We start from the raw sequence: 16,802 nt of genomic DNA, 5'->3' as shown, positions 1-16,802 counted from the left end.
CTGTAACATCCATAGTAGTTAACACGGAGCGGGAAGGAGAAACTGAGACCATACAAATATTTGAATACAGAAAATAGATTATCGGGAATGTTGCGCATAGTAGTAACGCAGAGATGAAAAGTTGAGGGAAGCCTGTCACTGTCGAAAGGCTGATGGTTAAAAAATCTTTGTTACTAATTGGGTCTCATTTCTTGCACTGAGTATGCCCTTAAATTAGTTACCTCCGCGAGTGACCACAGCTAGGATCGTGGCCCTAAAAAGGTGATTATGAAGAATAACTGCTTAATTATGCGCGCTCGGAAACCTGCGCTGTTTGCGTTTTTGTTTTGAGCGCGCCTTTTTGCAGGCAGCGCGGCCTAAGCGCGCTATAATCGCCCCTCGGCCTCTGCCTTCTGTTTGGATTGCGCACGCAGCGCTTTTTCCGCCGCCCAGTCATCTTCTGGCCGCGGCCGCGTGTGTCGCCTCCCCTGCGCGTTAGAGTGTCCCGCAGCGCACAGCGCAGGCCGGGAACAAAGTTATTTTCCGGCAGGCAGCCGGCGCCGCGTTATTAAAGCCGACCGAGCGCCGCGCTGGTGTACACGCGCGTGGAGGTGCACGAGCGCACACACACGTACCTACCCACACACACCAACTCCCACCCACCTACAGACACACCCCTATCACCCGCCCCCACTCTCACATTTCATCTCGGCCCTGCCGCCGGCCGCCGTCCAAAATGAAATTTACATTCTAATGACGGGAGCGCGTCTACTGACGGTCCCCGACTGCTTCCTGCTACCTCTCCCAGCCCCATCCCTCTCCATCCCAGCCCTTTCTCTCTCTCCGTCTCTCTCTTCCACTTCCTTTTTTTTATTTCGGCAAAAATTCGAAATTAAGTTGGCAGCCGTGCCTAGCTGTTTCCTGTTCAGCTAACCTAAGCGGCCAGTAAGCTCAGTGAAACCCAGAGATGTTCCGGTCTTGGAAAAGAGTTACGAAAATAATTTATCTGTGTCCACGCCACCTGGTTGTTGTTGTTGTTGTTGTAGTTATTGTCAGTCCAAAGACTGGTGTGGTACAGCTCCTGATGCGTGGTCTATAGCGAAAGGTAAATCTGTTATCAACTTGAAAGCGGATTTGAATACCACAGTTATACACTTCTCATCTGAAGGTATCTGCACATATCTGAACGCTAAAAACTGTTTTTCTTTTGATATATTTTAATTATTCAAATCAACCCAGTCAACTTAAATGACCTAAAAACAAATTTACAATAAATATAATACCGTTATGCTTCAGGCTTAATGTAAACGAAATTTTTGTGTTTTTTATATTTTTCAAATTTTACCTACAATTATGAAATCGATTCTATAAAATAGTAAGAAGTTACTATTTTCCATTGCTAAAATGTGCAATCTGTGTTATTAACCATTACGCATATAGATCATTATGTAAATAATTATTTTGAGAAAACAAGATGTAAGCTAAATCTGAAATACAGTTTCAATTAAGACATTAAATGAAACAACAAGTTTACTGTTACCAGTCACCGTTTTATTTATTTCCACGACGCGTTTCAAAGGTTCAAACCTCCATCATCGGGTGGATTTACATTATTTAGTATGACATTTGTGTGTGTGTGTTGTGTTACGATTTTTGGAGGAACTTCTGGCACTACATCAAAAAAGTTTTGCATCACCATGGTTCCCGGAGCTATTGAAGATAGGGGATTTTCTCTGTCTCGTGATGACTGGGTGTTGTGTGATGTCCTTAGCTTAGTTAGGTTTAAGTAATTTCTAAGTTCTAGGGGACTGATGACCATAGATGTTAAGTCCCATAGTGCTCAAAGCCATTTTTCCTGAAGATAGACGTCTGTCATTCAGGAGTTCCGGGAACCGTGGTGATGCAAAACTTTTTTGATGCAGTGCCACAAGTTCCTCCAAAAATCGTAGCACAACACACGCACAAATGTCATACTAAATAATGTAAATCCACCCGATGATGGAGGTTTAAACCTTTGAAACGCGTCGTGGAAATAAATAAAACGGTGACTGGTAACAGTAAACTTGTTGTTTCATTTAATGTCAATAACAGTCCCGGTAAAGCCTAACCTAAAATGTTAAAAGTTCAATTAAGACAGTCATGTTAATACTAATTTGGACTTTATAATCTTCCAGAAGGTACTGGAATCTGGAAGTATGTATAATCTACTTTTGGTTCCAAGTGTGTCAGAGTAGCGTCAAGTTTAGCGTTGGGTCACTTAGCGAAATAGTTGGTTTAGCATCTACTGAGTTCCGTAGCTATCCCTCTGTGATCGATTGTGTTCTTTGTATGGCTCTAGCAAGTTGAACAATGTATATTTGAAAAAGTGTCAGATATGTGATGGTAAACTGTGTTTCAAGAACACGCAAGGAAAAGTAGAAAATGATTAAAAGGAACATAATGTTCAAGCTACTTGTCATTTAAACGACCTTGGGCAGAGTCTTTTCACTAGGCTATACATGAACAAAGGAACCAGCCCTGAAACTGAGACCAACTTTGCGAGATATGTGCTGTTTATCAGTAAACACGATGCATTTGCTCTTACAATATACTTTAGAGTTGTTTAAGCTAAGAGCTATTTATTACAACGTAAAAATTGTGCTTCGTAATATATGGAAAATACGTAAGAAAGTGCATTGTTCCGGGCCGTGTTTAATTAGATGTAGTGGTGACATGGAGTTAAGAGTGGTCTTTAAACAATGGAGAATCTCGACATTTTACACCCCAACAAACACTTCCACTGGTGAAAAATGACCACAAAAATATTAGGATTTCTCAATCCGTAATCTATCACTGAACCACTGTGGTACCGAGCAACACTGATCTATCTTTTCATACCTGCGAAACAACGGCACCTTGCATCCATTTGAATCTGAATTCTGTGTTAAAGCCTTTGTCTATCTCTACAATTTTTACGACGCACACATTCTTCCATTCCAAAATAACTACTTCTTGATGGTTCAGGATGTGTCCAATTAATCTATTCCTCATTTAAGAAATACTGTGTCATAAGGCTCTTTCCTCCTCAATTGGCCCTTGCTGGTGGCTCACAGTGGTTCAAATGGCTCTGAGCACTATGGGACTCAACATCTGAGGTCATAAGTCCCCTAGAACTTAGAACTACTTAAACCTAACTAACCTAAGGACATCACACACACTCAAGCCCGAGGCAGGATTCGAACCTGCGACCGTAGCAGTCCCGCGGTGGCTCACAGTTCTTTCATGAATTCACGCGTGCCTCACACGGAGCCCAGAGCTATTGCAACCCATTCTTCCATCGAAGGCTGCATTTCCTCCCCCATTCCCTTCCTTCCCTGTCCTCGCTCCTTCCCCTCCGCCCCTCCTTGCTCTCTCTGTGTTCTTACTTATGTTGAACTAACTATCCACTTGGTTTCCTGTATTCTTTGCGGTTTTGCTCCCTTGTCTTTTCATTTTCGTCTTTCCTTTTGGTGTTTTTACTCCCCCTTTGAGGTGATCTGCACAATGTGAGCCATTTGGGGAAGAACTCCCTTCCTAGCGTCTGTAGCGTGGATACCTCTCCCCCTTTCCTTCCCTTGTTCCTTCCCTGCCGTGATTGCCCCTCCGGCTTGCTAGGTCACCAGCACATGTAGACGGTCCATGTGGTGGGTCTGTTACGTACCTATCTGGCTGAGCCCCCTGATAACACCGGCATCACACTTCTAATGCCTCAGCTGTTCCTTCCCCATGTATGACCAGAAGTGTTTGCTTGTCATTCTGGAGCATTGGAAATCCCAGAAATGGTCACCATGCCAGATGGCCCTTGCTGTGGCTGGGTGACTCATGTGGGGAGAGCCCCTGATCTGATTGGGTGATATCAGGACGGATGCTTGGAGTATGAAAAGTATCAAGTTCCAAAAAACTGGCCGTTCGTCTATGGCTGTCCCATCGGTTGGTAAATGATGATTGAAGGTTGCTTCTTAAGCCCCTGCAACCTTCCCTTCCCTGGTGTGAGGGAAGTTCGTGAGTCGTAAAATGCCATATCTCGGTGGGTTCTGATATTCTCCTTCTTCTTCTAAAGTACAGTGGTGTGATAGTGTGTATATAGAGATTAAAGTGAATTACTAATGCAGTATTTTGCTTTCGACAACTTCTTTGAATATAGTTACAGTCAGGTCACTATGACATTAATGGGAGGGTTAATGCAATTGGTTTTACAACGGTTGGCCTACTTAAATACTACAGTTATGCATATGGATGACAAGTTCACACAAGTATAAAACAAACTGACGCAAATTAACAACAGAAATATGGTTTGATGCGTTCACAACCCAACTTTAGGATAGATACGTTGGTAACAAGATTGAACATGAGTTCCGATCATGTTTCCGAATTAAGTAGACGCTTAGAAATAGTGGAAACTAAAGAAGACGGTACCTTAGAAAACGGACATACTATGAAAGTAGAAAATGACAAATTAGCATGGAGAACTGAGAGATTAGAAAAAGAACTGACGAATACTAGAACAATGTTACATACTTACACTAACAAAAATACTGACATTTCGTCTGTAAAACTTAATGAATTGGAACCAAGGATACAAAAAGTTGAATTTAGTAAGGCTGTATGTAGTAGAGAATTGGCAGACAATAAGTCTACCACTATGAAGACTATATCTGCAGTGCCAGGAACACTTGCAGTTCACAACAGCGATATTTTAAAAGGCAGTGATACGTAATAACTCTTTGAACTTGAAGTAGACAAAGAAAGAACTAAGAAAAGAGGTAGTAGACCGGTACAGTAACTAATAACTGCGATGACTTCACCGCAACACTGACCACAGGATTAAATCACAAATTCCCCAAGTTTTCACCTTCGTGCGGTATTCAAGTAGTTTTATTTCTAAAGTCATTTAAAGGCATGTTACACTACTACTGCTCAGATTTTAATAAGATACGATTGGTGACAAGTCATTTGAAGGTGATGCTGTTCAGTGGGGTTTGTTAAAACAAGAAAAATTCACAACTTACAGTGATTTCGAAACAGCAATTAAGTGTAAGTACTGGAGCAAGGGAGCCTAAAAGAAACTGAAGTGGAAACTTTTAGGATCGAAACAGTAGTTCATGGAATGGGTATAGAGATTTTGTGGAATGGCATCTTAAAAAAATATCTAGACGGTCCCATAAGCGAAGAACATTTATTAGAAGTTGTCAGTAGCCGATTACCATGGCATGTAAAGGACAAGTGGTTAGTGAAGGACTGGGAAAAAGAGAAAAACTTATTGGGATATTGAGAACAAGTGAACACAGCGGAAAGGTAATCAGAACGATGGGACACAGGCAGCAATGTCAACAATCATAATCAACAGAGTAATGTTAACAAGGACCTCACCCCACTAAAGAGAGTGGTAAAAATGGCGGAAACAGGCTATACAATGAACATGATTATAATCATTCAGTGAATAGATACAGAAACAGGAACAATAACAAAAATTACTGCAATAACTCAATTAACAATACAACTAAGACAGAGAGAGAAAACTAATAGATTTCCAGGGATAGGGTCGGTCCTATGAAGCAGTAGAAAACGAGCAACAACAAATCTGTTATACCTTAATTTGGTATGATTACGAGCAGATTTTAACAGATGTTTTACTACACGAAGGAAATACGCAATCAAAAGAATACGTGAAACCAAAATTGACTTACATTGTAAATAACATTATTTTGGAAGCTTTCAGACTCTGGTAGTAACATGTCAGTAGTAGATCACTATTGGTTACAGAAAAGTACTCGGTTAAATGCATTCCCTCGGCTACCAGTCGCATGAATAAAGTTAACCATGGTAACAGGTGTGATAAGCAAACCAGTACATACAGAATTGTTTATCGAATTTACATTAAACACACACGCATTTCAGCAAGCAATGTTTGTAATGGAAAGTTTAAATGTAGTTATGATTTCAGGCATAGACTGGTTGTGGTACAACAGTGTATCATTAAACTTCCAACAGGGGACAGCAACGATCCCATACAGGCAACAAGATGACTAGGCTGTCATTCATTTTAAGCAAAGCAACACGAGATTAGAACTCGCTTTATTCACAGAAACTACAGTAGAACAGAATGACAGGAACCAATTAGTGGCAGACACACTACAAGTCAACGAGGTAGACATAACTGATCACATTAACAGACCAAAGCACCTAAGCATTAAGGAAAAGGAGGATATGATATCTTTATTAAGTAGACATATAAAAGTATTTTCAACATGTTCAGGTGTTATTAAAGACTTTGTTCGTGGGTTGAAGAGGAAAGCACACAATCCATTTTACATCAGACCCTAGTCCATAGGCCGAGCGGTTCTAGGCGCTTCAGTCTGGAACCGCGGGACCGCAACGGTCTCAGGTTCGAATCATGCTTCAGGCATGGATGTGTGTGATGTCGTTAGGTTAGTTAGGTTTAAGTAGTTCTAAGTTCTAGGGGACTGATGACCTCAGATGTTAAGTCCCATAGTGCTCAGAGACATTTGAACCATTTTGAACCTAGTCCATACCAGTATCGACGAAGCCATTAGTACAAAAAGTAATTGAAAGAATGTGACAATGAAATATTATAGAAATGTCCGATAGCTGTTATAACAAGCCATATGCTGTTGTTAAAATACCAGCTGGTAATGTACCTGTAGTACTGGATGCACAAACTCTAAATAGAAAAATAGAGAGATAGACTCCCTAGAACAGAGGAGCTGCTTGCAAAGTTTGAAGGAGTAAAATGCATCAGCACAATGGATTTCACGTTGGGTTATTGGCAGATAAATGCTACCATTTGGCTTAAATGTGTCAGTCTCAGTTTTCATAAAAGCTTTGGATAAAGCACTGGGAAAGGAGTTAAGAAATAAAGTTGTCATATGTTGGTGACATAGTTACAATATCCACAACATGGAAAGAACGCCTGCAAATACTGGATAAAGTTTTTTTTGTTGTTAGGTTCCCAATGTGTCACCATTAAATTGTCAAAATGGCAATTTGGTAGAAAAGAGGAGAAATTCTTGGGACACAGTGTAAATACTACGGGTATTCAGCCAGATTCACACAGATTAGATGCAATTATGAGTGACCAGCCTTTACTAACAAAAACAAATCCTTTTTAAGTATGGTGGGTTTCTACAGAAAATTCATTGCCATTTCTCTGCTTAATACACCAAATTTGATGATGTTATTGGAAGAGAACCCAATGATGAGATGGAATATAAACTGTCCTGAAGAATTTTCAAAAATAAACGAAGCATTGTCAAAATATGAACTTTAATTTACCCTCGATATGTTGGCGAATATACGTGATTAATTCCAGAGGTACGCATAAAACATTATCCGAAATTGGCTAAACGCATTCTCTGAAAATTATTTCGAGTGGTTAATTTTTGAGCCCACGCGAATAGTAAACGGTTGTGAAAACACACTTGACCTCTTAGCAGCAAATAATCCTGAGTTAATAACGAGCATCAAAACGGATGCAGGGATTAGTGAACACAGGGTTGTCGTAGCAGTATTGAAATCCTCCAAATCCTCCAAAACTAAACAAAAAATATACCTATTCAAAAAAGCAGATAAAAATTCACTTGACGCCTTCCTGAGAGACAGTCTCCACTCCTTCCAAATTAATGACATAAGTATAGACCAGACGTGGCTTGAATTGAGAGAAACAGTATCGGCAGCAATTGAGAGATTTGTACCAAATAAATTAACAAACGACGGAGCTGATCCTCCATGGTACACAAAACGTGTCGAACACTGTTGCAGAAACAACGAAACAAACATGCCTAATTTAAACAGACGCAAAATCCCCAAGGTTGGCGATATTTTACAGAAGCCTGAAATTTAGCGCGGACTTCAATGGCAGATGCTTATAACAACTTCCACGACGAAACTTGGTTTCGAAACCTGGTATAAAACCCTAAGAGATTCTGGTCTTATGTAAAGTATGTTATCGGCAAGAAGAATTACTTCTCTGCTCGATAGTAATGGAGATACTATCGAAGACAGTGTTGCCAAAGCAGAGTTACTAAACACAGCCTCCCGAAATGCCTTCACAAAAGAAGACGAAGTAAATATTCCAGAATTTGAACCAAGAACAGCTGCCAACATGAGTAACGTAGAAGTAAATAGACTCGGAGTAGTGAGGCAACTTAAATCACTTAATAAAAGCAAGTCTTCTTGTCCAGACTGTATACCAATTAGGTTCCTTTCAGAGTATGCTGATGCATTAGCTCCGTACTTGACAATCATATGCAACCGTTCGCTCGACGAAAGATCCCTACCTAAAGACTGGAAAGTTGCACAAGTCACACCAATATTCAAGAAAGGTAGTTGAAATGATCCACTTAATTACAGACCCATATCATTAAGGTCGATATGCAGCAGGATTCTGGAACATATATTGTGTTCGAACAGTATGAATTAGCTCGAAGAAAACGGTCTTTTGACACACAGTCAACATGGGTTTAGAAAAACTACTTAAACCTAACTAACCTAAGGACATCACACACATCCATGCCCGAGGCAGGATTCGAACCTGCGACCGTAGGGGTCGCGCGGTTCCAGACTGTAGCGCGGCCACTCCGGCCGGCTCACATGAAGTTTTGAGTGCTATTGACAAGGGATTTCAGATCGATTCCGTATTTCTGGATTTCCAGAAAGCTTTTGACACTGTACCACACAATCGGCTTATAGTGAAATTGTGTGCTTATGGAATATCGTTTCAGTTATGTGACTGGATTTGCGACTTTCTGTCAGAGAGCTCACAGTTCGTAGTAATTGACGGAAAGTCATCGAGTAAAACAGAAGTAATTTCTGGCGTTCCCCAAGATAATGTTGTAGGCCCTTTGCTGTCCTTTATGTATATAAACGATTTGGGAGACAATCTGAGTAGCTGTCTTAGGTTGTTTGCAGATGACGCCGTCGTTTATCTACTAATAAAGTCATCAGAAGATCAAAACAAATTGCAAAACCATTTAGACAAGATATCTGAATGATGCGAAAATTTGCAGTTGACCCTAAATAACCAAAAGTGTGACGTCATCCACATGAGTGCTAAAAGGAATCCGTTAAACTTCAGTTGCACGATAAATCAGTCAAATAAAAAGGCCGTAAATTCAACTAAATACGAACACATTAAATTTGAATGAACGCATAGAAAATGTTGTGAGGAAGGCTAACCAAAGACTGTGTTTTATTAGCAGGACACTTAGAAAATGTAACAGAGACTGTCTACACTACGCTTGTCCGTCCTCTTTTAGAATACTGCTGTGCGGTGTGGGATCCTTTCCAGACAGGACTGACGAAGTACATCGAAAAAGTTCAAAGAAGGGCAGCACGTTTTGTATTATCGCGAAATATGGGAGACAGTGTCACTGACATGATACAGGATCTGGGCTGGACATCATTAAAAGAAAGGCGTTTCTCGTTGCGACGGAATCTTCTCACGAAATTCCAATCACCAATTTTCTTCTCCGAATGTGAAAATATTTTGTTGACACCGACCTACATAGGGAGAAACGATCACCACGATAAAGTAAGGGAAATCAGAGCCATACGAGATTGGAATAATAGAAAATTGTGAAGGTGGTTCGATGAACCCTTTGCCAGGCACTTAAATGTGATTTGCAGAGTATCCATGTAGATGCAGATGTAGATGTAGATGTTGGTTCACCCAAATTTTGCCATTTCTTTTCATATGGTGGTGGATGCATCTGGTTACGGGTTGGGCTGTCACATATTCCAAGAATATGTACCTGCCCACACATTAGAGCAAAACCAGACAAAATCAGCAGTAGAATGCTCACACAATGAAATTATTGCATTACGGAAAAGGAAACATTGTTAGTAGAGTGGACACTCAAGAAACGTAAATATCTTCTAGCGGGATATGAGACAATACCACTGTGCATTAACATTTCTATTAAAGAACAAATTTCAACACAATAAGTTAACACGATGAGCTTTCTTTCTACAAGAATTTCGCTTTACTATTAAATAATGAAAGGGGAAAGATAATCGATAATCTAATACCCAGTGCACTGTCTCGACTACCTATAGATCTTCAATCAAACTAAAGTGTAAAGGAATGGTTCACGTTTGCTATTTATATTCTAAAAGTAAATACATACAAGAAAGACAAAAAATTTTTTTGTGAAAACTTAGAAAATGAACACCACGAGGACCGTCGCGGTTATACGGGGGTTGTGGCAACTATTTATTCACAACCGATACAAAACTGTTGCGTGTTAGCGTCTGTTACTATCCTTCAAAGTAGTCACCAGCGTTGTGTAGAACCTTTTGCCAGCGATGTGTAAGGCGTAGTATACCGTTTAGCAGAGCCTGTTCTGTTGATGGTGCGAATAGAGCGGTCTAAAATTATGGTGATTCTCCTGTCCGATTGTGATGGTGTTATCCTAATGCATTACGTTCCTCCACGGCAGACCGTCAGTGCTCAATATTACTGTTCGTTTTTGGAGCATCACCTGCGACCAGCTTTGCGAAAGAAGCGTCGATATTTTCTGCCAACCCACCCATCATTTTGCATGACAATGCGCGGGCGCATACAGCGCAAGCTGTGGCTGCTCTGTTCGGTCGATTGGACTAGGAAGTACTTTACCATCCACCATACTCCCCAGACTTAAGTTCAAATGGTTCAAATGGCTCTGAGCACTAGAACTTAGAACTACTTAAACCTAACTAACCTAAGGACATCACTCACATCCATGCCCGAGGCAGGATTCGAACCTGCGACCGTAGCGGTCGCGCGGTTCCAGACTGTAGAGCCTAGAACCGCTCGGCCAGGGCGGCCGGCCCAGACTTAAGTCCTTGTGACTTTGATTTGATTCCAAAGATGAAGGAACCACTTCATGGCATTCGCTTCAGAACTGTTCCAGAGATTCGACAGGCAGTAGACCGCTCCATTCGCACCATCAACAGAACAGACACTGCTAACGGTATACTACGCCTTCCACATCGCTGGCAACTGGTTCTACACAACGCTGGTGACTACGTTGAAGGACAGTAACAAGTGAAAATATGTAATTCTTATGTATCGGTTGTGGATAAACAGTTGCCACTATTTAAGTTCCAAACCTTGAATTTTGATGCCCTACAACAGAGTCATACTGATACAAAAAACTGTATAAAAGAATATTTCTTCATAGGGAACACAACTCACATAGATAATTACTGCCCGCAACTCGTGGTCGTGCGGTAGCGTTCTCGCTTCCTGCGCCAGGGTTCTCGGGTTCGATTCCCGGCGGGGTTAGGGATTTTCTCTGCCTCGTGATGACTGGGTGTTGTGTGATATCCTTGGGTTAGTTATGTTTAAGTAGTTCTAAGTTCTAGGGGACTGATGACCATAGATGTTAATTCCCATAGTGCTCAGAGCCATTTGAACCATTTTTTTGATGATTACTATGCATACCACAAAATAGCATTATGTGGTATATATTTTAGCATTATGTGGTATGTACACATAGGATATGCCCATTTCAGCCTAAAGAAGTGTATAATGCATATGAACAAATTTTACTACTTTAAGAATATGAATCGCCTAGTCAGGAATTTCCTGAGATCCTCTGAGATAAATCAGAAAGTTACGGTACAAACTTCTGGTGCCAACACTGCGTTGTATCCCATCATTCCACGAAATTGGTGGGATTCATCGGCCATGGTCTTTCAGAGTCCGTTGCCTAGAGGCGGGGGAGGAGTGACATTTGTATTTGTGGCGTTGGAATGCTGGGCTAAACTAACAAACTTATGCTCGTTACGGAAGGCAACTTATCACAATGTTATTATGAAACGAGGAGATCATTTAAAAAGTGTAGGTAAACCCAAAAATTTGCTGTCGGATAATGGAGTACAGCTTTTATGCAGACAGTTTAAAGAATTTTGGAGGTAGGAGGTGTGAATTATATCTTCATTTCTAAATTTCATGCGCAACTTAATCCAGCAGCAAGGGTCATGCGCGACTTAGGCAGGCTTTGACGGACTTGGGTGGGTAGACATTAAAAATGGACGGATGTGGTGGGAGAATATGAAGAGGTACTAAATGAGTTGCTTTATACAATTACAAAGGTTTCCCCAGTGGAAGCTGTAGGGGAACAAGTATAAGGAAATTCCCTCATAAAGTGCGTTGAATGGCCACAGTATGGTGTTGGTACACAGGAGTCACGGGTCTATAATGTGAATTATTTGCTAATGAGAGAAGGAAAAAGAGCTGGGAGAAATGTACACCAATAATGTGCAAGTTTAAACACTTGCGCTGGCCATAAAACTCCCCAGGCATGAATAATGCCTTGCAACGTGCTGTTCAGAAGAGATCTCCACTCTCTCGTACTCTTACGGATTTATGGACAGCCCTGCAGGATTCATGGCGTCAATTCTCTCCAGCACTGCTTCATATATTAGTCAAGTCCATGCAAGTCGAGTTGCGGCACTCGTGCATGCTCGCTGGTGCCCTACACAATATTAGGCAGGTGTGCCAGTTTTTTGGCTCTTCAGTGTATATATACGTGTAATGAATAGTCCTAAAAATGTGGACTATTGTCCAACAGTTGTAGTGTGAATAATTAAAAATTTAAAATTCTTCCCATTACATGTCTGTGATAGTGGTACAGCGAACGTATGAACTTGTTCATTTGTTGAATGAAAAAAATTTACCGTACTGTTTTTATTCGAGAAATTCAGTAAAAGCTATTGTTGCATTGGTTTATTATAGAAGAAAACTAATTAGCAGTCAAACGTTTGTTCATTTATAAGGGGTACGATTTTTTCCAGATACTTTTTAGTCAAAGTTTCGAAATAAATAATTTCGTTGAGTGGAAGTGAAATCTCGTACTAATTTTGAATATAAATGAACAAACTATAATAGTAGAATTATATGCATTTTTATTATCTACACTAATCGTTCACAGTATATATTTTTAATTATTATGTAAGAAGATTTATCAGTCGACAAGTCCTACTTTGTTTATATGATTATTTGCATGACGTATTCCGCCTGGGCTCCTTGCCGTTCTAAGAGAGTTGAAGATGAGCTTGGAGTCTTGATGGGCAGAGTAGTCAAATGCGGCAAAGAGTCTACGCTGACAAGGAATACCAGTGACTAGAAGTTTATATCAATAATGTATATATGTAGGCATTGAAAAAACGCTTATCATTCGTTACCCACTAGGTCTCCTGTAACAAGATACTTATTATCTAATATGTGTTGTTTTTAAAACCGCAACAACAGCCATAAAAGTTCAGAGTTCCAATTTCTGGTTTTTAATAAAAATTAAGTTATTCTATATATGATAAGAATGTTTAACAAGTTGGGTTTCGCAGACTACTCCGAGCTGAAGATCATAATTAGGTAACATAAAATATAAACTAACCCTCGCACTCTGAGAGGAGGGCCATGATCACTGGTTGGGTTGAAACATTTTCTCCGCTACCTAGTCTGCAGTAGGACGGGTAGGGACACATTCATTTTCAGAAAGCCTTTATTTTTAACGGAAAAATCGAAGACAAGTTTGGCGAATTGGAGTCACAGTAATGTCCTGTCCGGTTTTCTGTTTATCAAGACTTCTTCTGCCGCCTAATCTGCAGATCTTCGTGTTCGTTATCGTCTTGATGACATCCTGGTGTCCATTGCTGCTCACCAGTCCTTGGATACGGTTCAGGGAGTCATTTTCATAAGGACCTCATCCTTGAAACTGTTGAGGAACTCTGGGTCAGTCTGGAACGACAGGGCGTTCACTTTGCTCGACATGTTCAGAAAGATCATAAGGACAATCACAACAATAATGCACCTTTATTCTGGCTTTTGAGGAAAATACCTTCCTGGAGAAGATCAAGCTTATGAGTTATTGGTGTGATGTGAGGCTGTACATGCAATCACCCATGTGGTGCTTACATTTCGGGAACATGCTTTCCCACCGTATGGTGGACCCTCTGTATGCTGAATGTGGACGCCTTCTCCAGGAGGGGAGCCCGTGTGTTCGGCCGCATGTGTATGTTAATTGTGACGACCGTCACACTCCAAGCTCACCAGATTGACCAGCATATAAGAAGGCAAAGAAGATACAGGAGTTTATGTCCTTTGATAGTTTACCTTACACTGAATCTCATCAGAAATATGACCGACTTCGACCTGTATCGATGACTTCTACATTTGCCGCTGTTACATCCTTTCCCCCTTCTCCCTCTTCCTTACGGTCCAGCCCCCTATCCTCTCCCTTCCGCTCCTCTGTGGTTCCCACACCCTCCGTCCAGGTGCCGCTCCCCCTCCCCAGCCAGAGAAGTATCCCCTCTCTTTGTCACCTGCAAGAGATGAGACTCCCCTTGCAGGATCCCTCCACCCAGTGTCTCTCAGGCTGGAGGCCTGATTCCACTACTTGGTCACGAGACACACCTTTGTGCGCTCCAAGATCGCCCACTCTCTTTCAGTTCTGGATCTTGCAAAAGCCTCCTCTTCCTCCATGCCGTGCCCTTGTCTACCTCCGACAAGCCCCCCCCCCCCCCCCCCTTTCCAGTGCCCCAAGAGGTGACATTTGCCGTCTCGCAAACTGAGTCTGACCTCATATTTACTGATATTATCCTTTCCTCATTGGTGATGGATGGTGATCCGGTGGTGTACTTGGCTCCATTCTGTTCGCCTCCTAGTTGCATACCCGATCCATGCTTATTCAATGAAACTGTAATGGACTCTACCGTTACCTCCTAGAGCAGCAATCCTTCATTTCCCTTTACTTGGCAACTTGTGTAGGTCTCTAGGAATCTCATTTCACTGATGCTGACTCAACAACCCTTAATAGGTTCCAGGCTTTCTGTCAGAACCAGGTCGAAACTTTGATGGCTTCGAGTGGCGTTTACATGTCGGTCTGTATGAATGTTGTTAATACATGGAACATCCTTCCTACCATATTGGAAGCAGTTGGCATACAAGTCCACTTGGACTCTGTGGTCGTGGTCTTGCGGACTACGACCTGTGCCTTCTTAATGATGGTTCTCCTACTCATTTTAGGCTGCATGTGGCACTTTCTCCGCCAATGATCTTTCACTCACTTCTCGTTCCCTTCTTCCTTCCTTATAATTGTCGCCACACGATGACTTCTGTGATAGTAACCACTTCCTGTTGAATCTTTCGTCCCTGCCCGCCTCCCGACGACTGGGTTACATTGCTGCGCTTTTCATCATTCTCTGTATACCTCCGAGGTCGTGTTTAAACCTTCTTTGTCAGGTTGTATTGATACAGTCGTAGAGTACCTGTCCTATAAGGTAATCTGTGCTTCTCGCATTGTGATTCCCCATTCAACAGGCACTGTTCGCCTTGATCAGTTCCTTGGTGGAACACACCCATTGTCACCACCATCTATGATCTTCGTTGCGCTTTGCAACATCTTAAGGAGCTCTTGTTCCCCACCTGTGTTATTACCTTTAAATGTCTTCTCGCCAAAGCCTGTTACTTAATCAAACAGAGCTGTCGGGTGTGATAGGAACACTTTGTCTCCTCTATAGGTTCTTCCATCCCTTTGCCATGATTGTGGACTACACTCTGCACTCTCCAACGTCGTAAGGAGCAGTTTTCCATTCCGTGCCTTGCTCTTCCAGATGACCTTTTTACAGACCCATCAGTTCTCACAGAACACCTCACGACCCATTTTGCGACAGCATCAGCGTCAGCCTCTTGTCGAGCCTCTTCCCTCCCCCTGGAAACAGTGGGCTGAAGATTCCCTCTTATGTTTTACTCCTTGTCAGGTGAAATCCTACAATTCTTCTGGCCCACTCTTCTTTCCACTATTCAGTCCCTGGCCCTGATTCCATCCATATCCAATTGCTTCAACACCTCAGTCCTCCAGAATGACAGTATCTCCTCGAGGTGGTTATATTTATTTGGCTCCAAGATATTTTCCCCTCTCAATGTGGAGACAGTATTGTGGATCTTGCCCTTAAGCCTGGCAAGGATTTGTCGTCTCTTTGTAACGCCAGAAATGCATAGCCTCCTATTTCCATCTATTGTACTATTTTTTTCCTTGCTTTGTTACCTCAAGATATGACATTTCTGTCTCTTTGTATATTGTAATTGTTTTACTGTTTGTATATATATATATTTATACATTTATGTCGATGTATAATTGGTTTGTTTCGTAAATATTATTTGTATTTTTACGCTGGGTCTTGCCTAGGGAAGACTGCTATCGAACGATTACGTCGATAGGTCGTGTGAAGAATCAAAGTGTGTAGGATCTTTGGTAGTGTTAACTCTGCCGCGTGGAGCGCGGGCTGGGCAGAGGGAGTGTGGCGGGAGTAGCGAGTGGAGCAGGTGTGTTGTATGACGCTCCCGCGAGTTGCCGCGCTTTCGGGGTTTGGCAGCATGTAATTGCGCTCGACTTGCGATGATAGTTTCTGACATGGTGTCGCAGACGGGAAACATTAACTAGCGCACATCAAGAGCCCGTTTCGTCTGGTGACCGTGTCGAGAAGAAGGCGCGCCAACATCCAGCTTCTGCAACAGCGACGGCCGACAATGAGTGACTGTCGCCACCTCCTCGACCGACGGCTTCAAACCTTCAATCAACCGACGAGGAAAACTGGACGCACGTAAAGTTTTAGAACTGTATGGCAGACCTCAGCTTTTAAAATTGTTCCATTTGCCTCGCAAAATTACAGCAACTTAGCATGAACCTTTGTTGCTCATTGTCCCAATTGCATTACCAAGCAGGATCCCTTCCTTTTCCGGAATGAACCCGAGTGTCATTGAAATTCAAACGCCAGCATTAAAGTAATATTCTGTTTCACTG

This window comes from Schistocerca cancellata, chromosome 7, assembly GCF_023864275.1.
Source record: "Schistocerca cancellata isolate TAMUIC-IGC-003103 chromosome 7, iqSchCanc2.1, whole genome shotgun sequence".
Taxonomy (NCBI): Eukaryota; Metazoa; Arthropoda; class Insecta; order Orthoptera; family Acrididae; genus Schistocerca; species Schistocerca cancellata.
The sequence above is the reverse complement of the archived record's forward strand: the minus strand, read 5'-3'. Positions refer to the sequence as shown.